Source organism: Ischnura elegans, chromosome 13 (genome assembly GCF_921293095.1).
Source record: "Ischnura elegans chromosome 13, ioIscEleg1.1, whole genome shotgun sequence".
NCBI lineage: Eukaryota > Metazoa > Arthropoda > Insecta > Odonata > Coenagrionidae > Ischnura > Ischnura elegans.
Genome location: NC_060258.1, coordinates 4,456,428 through 4,469,497, shown reverse-complemented (window position 1 = coordinate 4,469,497; position 13,070 = coordinate 4,456,428). Strand labels below are relative to the sequence as shown.

General features: G+C 36.6%; 1 long non-coding RNA gene across 3 annotated transcripts; it reads left to right on the top strand.

The window, feature by feature from the left end:
- Positions 1 to 28: 28 nt before the first annotated feature.
- LOC124170277 lies at positions 29 to 5,360 on the top strand. 3 transcript variants are annotated; one of them, XR_006867409.1, is made up of 4 exons: positions 29 to 245; positions 1,895 to 2,442; positions 4,386 to 4,896; positions 5,084 to 5,360. It is a non-coding gene; the product is annotated as an uncharacterized LOC124170277 (long non-coding RNA). The 3 variants fall into 3 exon arrangements; XR_006867410.1 differs by lacking the exons at positions 4,386 to 4,896; positions 5,084 to 5,360 and adding an exon at positions 2,836 to 3,040 and having other exon boundaries at positions 32 to 245; positions 1,895 to 2,421; XR_006867408.1 differs by lacking the exons at positions 4,386 to 4,896; positions 5,084 to 5,360 and adding an exon at positions 2,836 to 3,040 and having other exon boundaries at positions 32 to 245.
- Positions 5,361 to 13,070: the final 7,710 nt, after the last annotated feature.

Below are 13,070 nucleotides of genomic sequence, written 5' to 3'. Positions count from 1 at the left end.
AACATGCATTATCGTCCTGGAAGTCGGTCAGATCTATGTATGGTCACTAAAGATCGGAGGAGGGAACTGCTTCGTGACAAGTTCATGGTCAAGGTCAAGCATTAGTCAATTTGTCAAATTGTTTATTTCATTCTCTACGTAGGCTTTGATTGCACAAATGTGATGACCCCGTCGAAATATTTGATGTGAGCGAAAGGCATGAATATTTGCTTGGACAAATGATTTCGGGCTTGGTTCGAATTGAGGTACGTGGTTTCTTATGTTATTGTTTAATTCTGGTGTATTAAAGGCGTTAGCGTTGTTTTTGGAACATAGAAATTCCTCGAGCCTTCGAAAGAAGGGTGTATCGGATCCATTAGAAACAATTTTTTGCCTGGAATTTAAAAGAGATGTTTTTATAGTTGAGACTGGACCTTTTTCGTAAACTTGGTGAGAAGAATGGTCACTCTTTAATGCAACGTAGGTTGCCTGAATTTGAGAATACTAATTTCATAAACTTCATTGATTTATCATTGTGGAATCGATGTTTTTGACGTATCCACATGATGACGGAGGATTGAGTGCTAATTGCTACTTCCCTTGAGTTTGAAGGAACTCATTTTCATCACAACTACTCGAACTAAGCCATCCAAACAGTTTTTCAACTATTTCGATTTCCTTCGTCGTGTGCATAGCAAATCATACATGATCCGTAAACTGTTTTGCACATCATGCAAATTGATTACGACTTGAAGTATAATTGTTTTCGTGTGTTCACTATGATAGTATCCCTTTCTATCAGTGAAATAGTATCCTATGAATCTTAGACTTTCCTGGAACATAAAATGCCAGACTTAACAATCCAATACCAATTTGGTGATATTATTTTTTAGATATGGGAATTTAATTCGTCATCTTATAATTCTCTTCCAGCCTCTGGAAAGCCTCAACGAATGCCAACTAATTTGTGAGATCAATTGTGATAATTATAAGAAAAAAAGTGATTACATTCATGTAGTGATATACTTTTCCAAACTAAATAAATCAGTTCCTGTGAGTAGTAGAATATGATGTTTGAAAACATAACCGGTAGGAACTTCAAAAGTGTTCCATTATTTATCAAATTGAAATTCGATAGAGAATATCAGTTGATTCATCTTGGATATAATAACATGAAATTGATTTTTTCCGGCTTAGAATTTTTCTGTAGAATTATTTAATACTCTCGAACTAGCTACATTACTGTTTCCTCTGTCCATTTTTTGTTGTGTGTTCCTATTAAGCAGGGGAAAGTGGGTCAAAACCGACGGGTAAACATTTTTTCATTTAAAACTTGACTTGCTGTGGCTAATATTCTTTTAAATGTGGTTAACAGTAATATTTATGCATATAGGGTGTAGCATATTAATGGAAATGCATTTTATGAAAGTGATTCCATACATTTATGATTCTTTTCAAACATTGACAAAATGGAGATTTTGCCTCTTAAGATGGGGAAAAATAGACAGCCATTGAAATTGCATTTACAAAACCTTTATTGTACAATTTTGAAAGATTAATTTTATAAACACACTTTAAAAACGTGTGATATTTCTAAACATGAAGTAGTAAATTAGCTATATGTGAGGCTGGATATTACTTGTGTACAGCAATCACATAGAAATTGTCATCTTCTTCACAATTAGAACACGACTCTGAGCCCACTCTTTGCAGTTCAAACATTGTATCCAATCCACTTTATTCTTGGAACTCGAATACCACTCGCTGCAAAATTTGCAATCCTACTCGTCTCCATGGTCACAATCATCCCTATTTGTAAAGGCTGTTGGAGCACATACCTATGAAAGCTTTCATGACCAGAAACATTTCTTAAGTATCAATAAAGTGAATGGTATCTCTCTATTCTTCATTCCAGATTGCTTCAACAGGGGAAAACAAAATTAAAGGAAGCAGAGTACTCTGTTCAAATGCAGTGGCTGAGTCAGGGAGAAAGGGGAGATGAGTTAAGGGCACAAAGATATATCCCTTACAGTGAGGACACTGTTGATGAAGAGAGGGTTATGCCATCTAACACTTCATCTTGTAGATTTTCAATCTCCATTCTAGCAATAATTTTGTTTTTATCATTCAGTTCTCCTTCTAAATTGGTCTGGGTATCAGTTAGAGAAGAAAATTCCACATCCATCCATTCCATCCTGAATAGTTTCTTCTAGTTCCTTTATTTTAGCCTCCAAACTTTCCTCCTTAGCTTCCAGAGCTGAGTTCTCATTCTTTAGCAATGAATTTTCTTCATTTTTCAACAAAGTTAGCCATCAAAACCAATGCATTAACCTTTTTGTAAGAGAATTATGCCAGCCGAAACTGACAGTAAAAAGATCCAGAGGAGGAGGACTTTGCCCCCAATACCTGCATCTTCTGCCAATGAGCTCCATGCACGAGAAAGTGAGGGAACATTCCTTGACAGTAAGATACCCACAGAGGCTAATACGTTCTATCAATATTTTAATTGGCCATCTTGATTAGATGTGTGGGATTAGAATTGGGACATCAGAGAAATGATGGGTGGTGCTGCCATGAAGGCCAGTATGGCTATGAGACTGTGGACTGTCCACCAACTACATATGATTCAAGGTTATGTCTGTTTCAGGGGTTTTATGTACGATGAAATTAAATTTTTTCTCATAGGTCATTATGTTGAGCAATTTAAAATTATTTTATTCCCTTTCTTTGAAAAAGTAGTTACTGGTTCATTCAGCGATTAGCATGGTTCCCTGGTCAAGAGCACATATTTAAATTGAATATTTAATATTTTTATTTGTGAGAGCCACTAATCTATTTATTTAACCAATGTTTTAGGTACTAGGACTCACTTCAGTAATGAGAACACTGCACATAATTCAGTGGAACCAGGAGCCCATTAAAATAAAAAAATATATACTTTAGAATCATTGATACATGATTTGCTGAAGAAAGTGGGACTGAGACAAAATAAAACATTGCAGGATGGCGCAATGGAAAAATTTTATTAGACCTCTTTGAAAGGCTTTTTTCAATTTCAAAAGAGGTTAAAATGAGACAATTTCAAAAAATATGGTAAGGATATTTAATTTACTCTATTTTATTTCTGTTGTACCATGCTTTCCTTTCTCAGAAAAATTTTGATAAACTGGCCACGATAAAAACGTGGGTTTTCTTGAATAAGGCCGCAAACACTTAACTTGTGATTTGTGAATCATGAACCCAAATGAAACACAAATTGGAAATGGAATTCGTTTACATTCAAAGGGCATTTGTTTGTTAACTTTTTGACAGTCAATAGATATAAGTAAATGCAGAGCACCAGCGGTTTGATTATGAATTAGGAAGCTTGCATCATCCACGTCTTAGCCATTATTGTTCGCTCACTCTATATTTATGATTTTATGTGGTTATTCATCGCATTTAGAAACACTTTGTTGATGAGATCCTCGTGACACGAAATTGCAAAAATTCCGAGGAAATGAAATCAATCTTGTTGATTTGTTGACATGAGCGTGGCCATTACCCATAGTCATCAATTGTTAGATTTTTTTACATTTACTTTTACTTGCCTTATATCATTCTAAAATAGCTGCCATGAGTTGATACATAAAGGACAAATGCCGACCAGAAATCAATGAAAGAAATGATAATTTCATATTGATATTATAATTTTATAGTCACCTAAACTAAAGCCTCCAATAATAAAATTGATAAGTCAAACTTTTAGTTTCAATTTCATCTTGAGATTTAGTGCATTGGCTGCATTGCACCCATGAGGCAATAGTTACACCACTGGAAGGAGAGGAAGGGGGTTAGAACTACAAGGGGATCTCACATTCTAAGTCGATTCATTACATGTACAACTCACGAATATTGTAATTGTTGTACGGTGCAAATTTCTTCTGGTATGTGACTTTCGCTCCTCACTTTTTTGAAGTTCTCCAGCATCTGCAACCAGAACAGTGTTTAAAGAAAGGCCAAATTTACCCTTTCATAAGAGTCCATTTTGGTCAAAGACTATAGAATTAATTTCTCTCCAGGTTGGAACAAACTTTCATCTCAGAAAATGACTAGTGTTCTACCAATTAGCTGCGGGATTACTTGTAGCACTAATGAAATGGTCCCCTATGGGATATTTTTAGTCTGCATGGTGTTTTGGGGAAGTGAGGTAAGGAGGGATTCCAATCTCGGCATCGTAAGGGCTGAGGCAGGAGGTCGAGGTAAGAAGATAAGGGGATAGGAACAAACAATAGGCCAGTCACAGTCAATGTAAGTCCCAAGTGAACGGAATCAATGTAATGCTTTAGATGATACATTCAAAGAGCATATTTCACCTGTGGAAATGTATAAAAATGGCTTACCAAAGAAATACTACTTCTTTCCAGGGACAGCAATGTCGCCTCCAAAAATAACATGGATATGTTATTTCTGTGACATATCTGCTTTACCACTGACAATGGATTACTGTGGCATGGTGACGTGATGTTTCCGCTTGAAAAGCTGAGTGATCATGTGCTCTCACGGAAACAGATCAGTATGACATCCTTGGTTAATAAATTGAAGGAAACATGTGCATATGAGAAGAGGCTAACAGATTTATGCAGACTCGTGAGATGCAGATAGATAAGTGGACTCCTGAAGCAGGAGTCTCCTGATGCCCATACATGGTCTTCTCTTTGGGGTCGAAAGGGATGCATTGTGAAAAACGGTTTCCTTGCAAGAAGAGAATGTCGTGGAGAATTTGTGTTGGGTGGCTCTGTTCACTATGGAAGGTGAGCAGGCAGTGGGCACGAGAACTGTCTCTCAAAATACGGATGACCACTCTTTGAAAAGAGCCATCCTCGCTCACCGGAGAGCAAAATACCAATAGAATAACTTCAGGCTTGGATGATTGACGTAAGTATGCTTACTGTATAACGATAATGTACTGTATAACGCTAAAACGATATGTAGGTATACGTAGGTATACCAACATATCGTTTTCCTATATTTTATGGCTAATTTTATCCATAACAAAAACACTCATCGGGTTATTCATACGCATTTTTAATACCAATACATCCTTTCTTTTTGCGCATTGAAGTTCTAGGTCAGCTCTCAGTCCCTGGAAATGAACCCAGAAGTATTCCAAGGCTCGGAAACACTTAATGGCTCCAATGGTGCTGAATACAATGCATAGATTGAAGAATATAAAGAAACAGAGTGAAATTCCTCCGAATAAAGAAGAGAAATGAAGAGCTAGAGCAAAAACTCATGTTATCACAGGTTGGAATGTATTTGGAGTTTTTTGTGAGAAATTTTTGCCGTGACAAAAGAAGGATTTCATCTTAATGTTCAAGAAATGTCAAAGTAAGTGAATAAAAAAGCAATGTTATCTAAGATCATTTAGTTTATGTCTGTAATTCTTATGGGATGGAGGAATCTGAAAATTTTACAGCTGGCTATTCATGAGTGCATATTTCTGTTTAACATAGATTTTGATACTAAGAGAGCAGTTTATCGGAGGTCCTCAGGAACTATTGAACGACCCTAGTATTATTTTAGGATCCTTCACTCCCCGTAGTACTATGAGTATGTAAGTGACCATCGGGTTTGTTTCTTAAATGATCGCCGGTAGTAATGGTGTAATCCCAAGAAAACATGTCATCTTATAGCCATTAGCTGTGCCAATTTTCCTATTTTATTCCGACAGTGATGATATTTATTCATCAATTCTATGTAGTGGCCTATGCACTTAAGTTATGTTGTGAGTTATTTCCTCGTAAGTGATAAAAGGCAGATGAAGGCAGAGTCAATGTGAGGAGGAGATAAGATATCGCGGACTGTCACCTTTATTGACTTAATGCTTCTACATTTTCTCTTTGAACGATGATGCTTGTCGCGAATGTTTAAGTATTTGAGAGCAATGAGAAACGGATCGCTGGACTCACCAAACTTCTATTGAATGGCACAAAAACTCAGTGACGTCATGGCAAATTTAGCAGTGAGGGAACACTTTTTCCTTGACTCATGGCTTAATTGACTAGTAAAATATCACTCTGTATTTTTTGTTACAAGTGACGTCTGCATATTTTTAAATAAACCTTTTTTTTGGTCACCAATATTTGTTGGTAGACGTGAATTTTAGACATGTTGAGGCACCAAAATTCATAAAAGTGTAATTTCATTGTCATGTAATTTTTTAACAAGCACACCACTGCAAACAATCCATATCGCCCGGAAACTTAATAGAGACTTCTAGTCGAACTTTCAGTTTGAATGAGAGAAAATAAGTTCAGCTTACATGTAAGACAATGTCTATCTATTTTACTGTAGTAAAAGTCGATTCTCAAAAAGAATTTTTATATTTTTTATATTAGCATATTATCCAAAAACAGCCAATAGGGCTTTTAAATTGCATAGAACACTTAAAATCTTCAGCTTTCACAAATATAAATTACAAGTAGGATGAAACAGAGGTACAGAAGATGGCCTTCCAAAGCTGCCTCTTGAATCATCTGATTGGAACTGAAATATCCAGGGAAGGGTGAGTGGTCGAAAGTGTGTTGAAAAAGGTAGGGGGTCTGTAAGAGAGTGATCTCTGTTAGAGCGAGGGAGAGAGAGACGGAATTTATGTACAAGAATTTTAAGGTTGGAGGGACAGGCATAGGAGTAGATAATGGAGCAGTGTTCGAGGATTCGGAGCACTCTTTGGTGATGCACGGTTTGAATGAAAAAACAGCACGGATGAACAGTAGGCCGGCCCTTGTTTTTCAGAATTGCGAAATGTTATGTTTTCCTAGTCTCAAAATGATCGAAATGAGGTATATATTCACATGTTAAAATTTGGTTACTTTAAAATAACGGCAACCTGTGCCCCAAGGGCCCTAAGTACTGAGGACCCTTAATTGAGTTTAGTAAGTGGTGCGGGCCGTACTTCAGCGGTGCTGCAGTGCGGGGTTGCGCCGTGGGGGGTGGATTGCATTACGACAGACGATATTTCCTAAACGCTTAGAGATAGGTCAAACCAAACAAAATCGGCACCAAAGGTCTTTACTTTCACGCTTTACATAGAAACAGCACTTTTTTGCTCCAAAAAACTCAATTAAGGGTCCTCAGTACTTAGGGCCCTTGGGGACGGGTTGCCATTAATTTTAAAGTAACCAAATTTTAACACGTGAATGTAAACCTCATTTTGAGACTTGTAAAACATAACTTTTCGCAATTCTGAAAAATAAGGGCCGGCCTAATGTACAGCAGATTATAGAACGAATTATCACGACCCTAACGCATTTGAGAATTTTCCCTGTATTCCATAGTCTACAAAAAACACGAATAATTTTTCCATTAGTTCAACAAGTTTCCATTCTAATTTTCCACACGTTAAGTGTTACCTCCGATTGATTTATGACTTATTTTTTCTATGCATACATAGGTTCCAGAAAGCAACCACTAGGGTGTTTGGCTTGGGGTGATTATTCATTAGTCTGCGACAGGGATTAGATTAGTCCAAATAATAATTAAATAAAGTATCCAATTGCATCTTAGCTTTTAGTTTCAATCGGCATTTCTTCGTTAGAAAGCAAACAACCAAGATATATAACCTCAATGGTTTAATATTTTAATTTGCAGTATCGGAATTTGAATGTTATTTTAACTGCGCAAATATTATGGGTTAGCTTAAGAGAGTGTCACTGCAAACCATTTTTAGCTAATTGAAATTTTAGAATCTCACTTTAACTTTATAACTCATCACCACGACTAGTTAATGTAACCTATATCCAAAGGTAATATGGTAGTAGGGATAATAGGGTAGTTTCCGTCTTCAAAGAAAACGAAAGGCATTGATTGCGATTCGTTACCCACCATTAGTGTACTCATAATATACAAATTATTTGGTTTTAGAAATACCGGTTTAGACGAATGTCAATGGTCGATTTTTATCCTCATTTGAAAAAGGTCAGATTGGCGCCAATGCGATTCCACTCCACTTGACGTCACAGGGACCTAGTGTCTATGCGAGTAGACAGGAGTTATACATCGTCTGAGATTATCAATGCATGCATGAGGCACAGAGCTCAGGGAAACATTCTTAATAATCACTTATTAAAGCTGGCTAAGGTCGGAAAGCTTTCTTTGTTTAGTAAGGTATTAATAACCCTTATTTAAGCCAGGTGCTACCAGCTAGCAGGGTACTCGGCTACCTGCTAGCAGCCTTCGTCATATCAGCGCTCAAAGCCTCGCCCCAAGGTCACTTCACTTGCAGCAACGTGCATCAGAACGACGTCACTCGGAGTTTTCCCGGTATTCATACTTAGCCGTCGCGTTTTCGCGTGCTTGAAATTTTTCACTTTTCATTTATTGGCGAAAAATAGATATCGTCACTTAAAAATCTAAAAGCGTGAAATATGGACTCCAGGAGTAAAAATCTTTCGATTTAGGCAATAAAAAATAATAGGAAATACCCTATCGTCGTAAATAATACCGTCCAATTTTTAAAGCATGATTCGGCATTATAAATTTTCATGCTATCAATCTGAAAATTAAGGGTTCCATGACTTTTTAATGTAAATGAAACTTAATTTGTCCGCACTTTCTACTTCCAAATATGTTTTTCAGGCCACCATTACCCTATAGGCAGCCTACATCGTAGTGATGTATATTTTTATTAATAAAAGAAGACATAAATATTCCATCAGCTGAAGTGTACTAGGTACCACTTACCAATTAGTATCGCACCCGTAACTGAAGGATTGAAAGACTAATACGTCTACATTGAAAACTAAAATCTACCATTGGTTTGTCATCCTATCCACGCCTGACAAATATGAAACTCGTTAAGTTGTATATGATAATCTATGTTTATACATAATATGATGAAAAAATAGGTGGTGAAAATACGAAAATTATTGAAAAGTTACTTCGGTAGAAAACATGAAGAAGTCGTGCCAGCAGATTCTGTATCCAAAGCAAACGCTGGGGGAAGTATATCAGGAAATTCCTACTTCTCTAGTTGGTTACTTTCCAGGGAGCAATTTAGTTATAATATTCCGTCCCTCGGATGGAACTTTAAGCCTTGATACCAACCGTGTCTTTCGTATGAATGACTAAGCCGGGTTTCCTTCCACACTCCCTTCCCTCTTTCCTCTAAGAAATGTAAATTCACTATACTCTCTCAGTCGACTTCTGCAAATGCAATACAGTCAGACTGCCGACTCGAAAACGTCACCTTTGAATATGATAATGACGTTGGAGACTCCCATTTGAGAAGATTCCATCCTTCGTGGATGTGTCGATGTTCTGCTTATCTCCATCGTGTGTTTATCCCTTATCTTCTTTGTATCCTCCTCCTCCCTCTCATCCCTTCATAATCTTTCTTGGATATTTCGTGTCGCCTCCTCCTGATTGAATCTTTGGTACGTGACCACCTTCGACTGTGTCCAACCGCAAGTGCAATCATACCGAAATCCATCCTATGCATACCATCAATGGTAATTTGAGTCATATGAGTATAACGGCTTATCCCTTAGATGCAGGAGTTCATGATTTTAGCTGCCAGCCGGTGCAGCAAAGACCCCCTGTGCAGAAGCCACTGATAATAAGGGAGAAATACAACACTTTTGAGGTTAAAAGAAGCTGTTTTTAGTGAACACCATCCAATAGTACAGTTTATAAATATGGCTTCTTAGGCTTAATAGGTTTTTCACGTTAGGAACGCCGTGGCTCAAAATCGAAACATATTATTATTATTTAACGCGTTGCCAAGAGGTCGAGACGATTAAGCTTTGGAGTTCAGTGAACGCAAGCATTAGAAATAAACATTTTTTATAAATATATAAATAATAAATCTTTCCTGGAATAAACTATTGATTTAAATTCAATAATCACGTATTAATTCTTTTATAAATCACATCTACTGTCGGCGCCGTACACATCTACATCTAGATCTGCTTCCCCCTGTAAGCTGCATAAAAAGGTGTTTGGCAGGGGGTGTTAGGACACCAGCCGTTAAGTAAAAAAGCTAATGCTCAAACCAGTATTTATTTCTAACTAATATTTCATAATAATAAAAATAATATGATAGTTATTGAAGCCATTAATGTTTATTTAAGACAAGCACTACCTGCAAGAAGGGGACTCTGCTAGCAGCCTTCATCATAGCAGGGCTCATAGCCTCGCACCAAGGTGGCCTCACACAGCGGCAGCAGGAACCAGAATGATGTCAAACGGGCTTTTCCCAGAATTCATACTTAGCCATCACAGGGTTGAAAATTTTCACTTTTCATTTCATTACAAAAAATAGATATCGCCCTTTAGAAATCTAAAACCTTATGGAATGAAATAAAATAACTTTTTTTATTCCACACTTTATTTTAAATATCATGACCTGGGTTTCAACATCAAGTGTTATCATCAGGTACAATTAGATGGGTGGCGTGCTCTTAAATGGGTAAACTTTGGTGGAAGGGGGTGGGAACCGAAAAAGGGGGGCGGGTGGGAAGGAGCGTTGATGACGGGTAAAGCTGTTTCTTGAAGAAAGGAGTGGGGGGACCTTGGGTTGGCTTGCATGGGATAAACGACAAGGAAAAAAGATAGAGGAAGGAGGGGTTCTCAAAAGGTTTAAAAGACATGAGGGAATCAAGGCTGGGGGTCGTAGGGGGATGGTAGTGTGACGTTAAGTAATGATGACTGGGAGGGGAACATATGGTCATTACCAAGTTTAGTGGGGCAATTCACGATCTCAAACTGTTCTAATAAGTCCATTTTTCTCCCCTTGTCAATACAATGTAAAATCCTGGGGTCAAAATTACACCAATGGTTTTCGTCGCATTAAGGTTTTGCTATTCAAGAGGATTCGTCATTATTTAAAAAAACATCGTCGATGTTATTTCATTTTTCAATAAAAATTAATTATTGGCTGCCTTAACGTGTTTTTTTAGCCCGGAAAGTCAATTGCTATTGTGCATGATGGAAGGCTCCCATTCATTTCCACATTTTTGTCTGCAGTTCCTTGGATTTGAAAGATAAATTTTGTCTTATGCATGGATGACTGAGATGCATGGTGCATTATGAATGCAGGCCTCATCTGACAGAGAAAGGTATCAAACAGAACGATTGTGTTTCAATGTATCATCAGCATGATTACGGAGTTTTCATGGGACGTAAGCGTTGTCAGATCAAGGGCTGTTTTGTAACGTCTGATTAAACTAGATATTTATTAAGTATAGCATTGTTCAAGTCCCAAAATTAGATTTTATAATGCATGGTTAAGTTAAATCTGGCTGTTATTGTGGCTATCAAGTAAAACCAAGGATTTCCATGGTTGAAAAGGTGCATGTGGAGATTAAATTATTGTAAATAGCAAATGTTCAGGTTAATGTTGAATTAGCCGACAGTGTTGGAGAAGAAATGATCGACCAAGAATGACGACCCCATTATTTTTCCATTTTTACAATATCAGCCATCAATTTTCATTCTCATCAGACAGATATTCCCATTACCACTGGCATATGTGGATTTAGGAGAGCCGCCCCTCCCAGATGCTTAAGAAATAGAAAATATTTTTAATACAGTTATTAGGTTTGTTTTTTGTGTTTTTCGGAGCCTCAATCATTTCAATTTAATATTAATAAATTTCATATAAAAAAGGGAATATTTTCTACAGTAATTGTTTTATTTCGTTTTTAATGTCATAGATGAGAAGATCTGTCAGACAACTTTGACCCCCAGAAAATATCCTGGATCTGCCCCTGACAACTGGTGATATCCCTGAAGTGGACCAAGTCCTCAAGTTTGATAAAAATCAACCTCATTGAGAATAAAGCGTGTGATTGTTGGACTAACAAGTGGAGACTTCATGGTCTACCCATGGATTTTGCACAGGTTGGCAGTATTAGTAGTTGCAAACATCAGAAATTGTTCCAAGAATAGTTTCTGATGTGTATTTTACTTACATCTCTTTTTGCCTACTTTGTTTTTATACCTGAGAGGGAATTAATCTCTTTAAGACTTAATGAAGCTAATGTAGGATTGAGTTTGAGGTCTTAAGTTGGAGTGGAATATGAAGAAGTCAGTGATGGGTCAAAATTGGTGAGCTGCATTAAGAGATTAATTATTAGGTGACAATGTAAGTCATTGAATCATATGTACTGTTATAGAAAGGTCTTTTACAGAACTTCCGCATGTGCTCCATTAATACTGCACCTTTAATGAAAAACGAGGTATCATTTTAAACTTAGTCTCACCAGCTTTTGACGTTAAATACAACCTCAACCGCGAATTTCACTATTTACCTATTAATTTGGCTTAAAAGTTTCGTTAAGAAATGCATTGACATGTGTATTATTTATACCTGCAGACCTTTCTCCTTTTGTATATTTAAAGTAGTGATAATGGTAACATATACCATTGGAAAGAAAAATAAATACACGTTCTCACTCTTGCATTCGAGGTTTGTTTCCCAAATGATTAATTGTGAATTTTGAAAAAAGAACATATAAATGCGTGACCTTTAGCGTTTCTTGCTTACGGTCCCCTTGACGACCATCAGTGCCATTTATGTCGTTTCACGTCTCTCTCTAAGTTAAGTCAAAAAATAAATCCCTTATTCTATGTATTATCATTGAAAGGTCTTTTCTGTCACTCTGCATGTGTTCCGTTAATACTGCACATACGGTGATATGTGATGTATCATTTTAAACGTTGAATCACCGGGGTCAGATGAAAAACACAATCTTAATCTTAAATTGCACTATTTAACTTTTAATTTCACTTATAAGTTTCGATTTTTTTCATAGGGAAGTGTATCGACTCCACACATTTTTCTATTCTAAACTTCAAAAAAAAAGTTTAAAAACCCATGAAACCCATAACTAAACCATTGAAAAGAAACTTAACATAAGCACGCAAAATTATTAAACATGAAACCTAAGAAGCATGAAAAATGTTTAACAACAATATTACTTCTAGTATTATCTTTAAAGAAGTTTTGTGAATTGAGAGCCATTATCCATTAACAGATGCCGTTAACAATTCTTGTGGTACAAAACTCTCATGTCTGTAATGTATTCATATATTTTGTGTATTTTTGT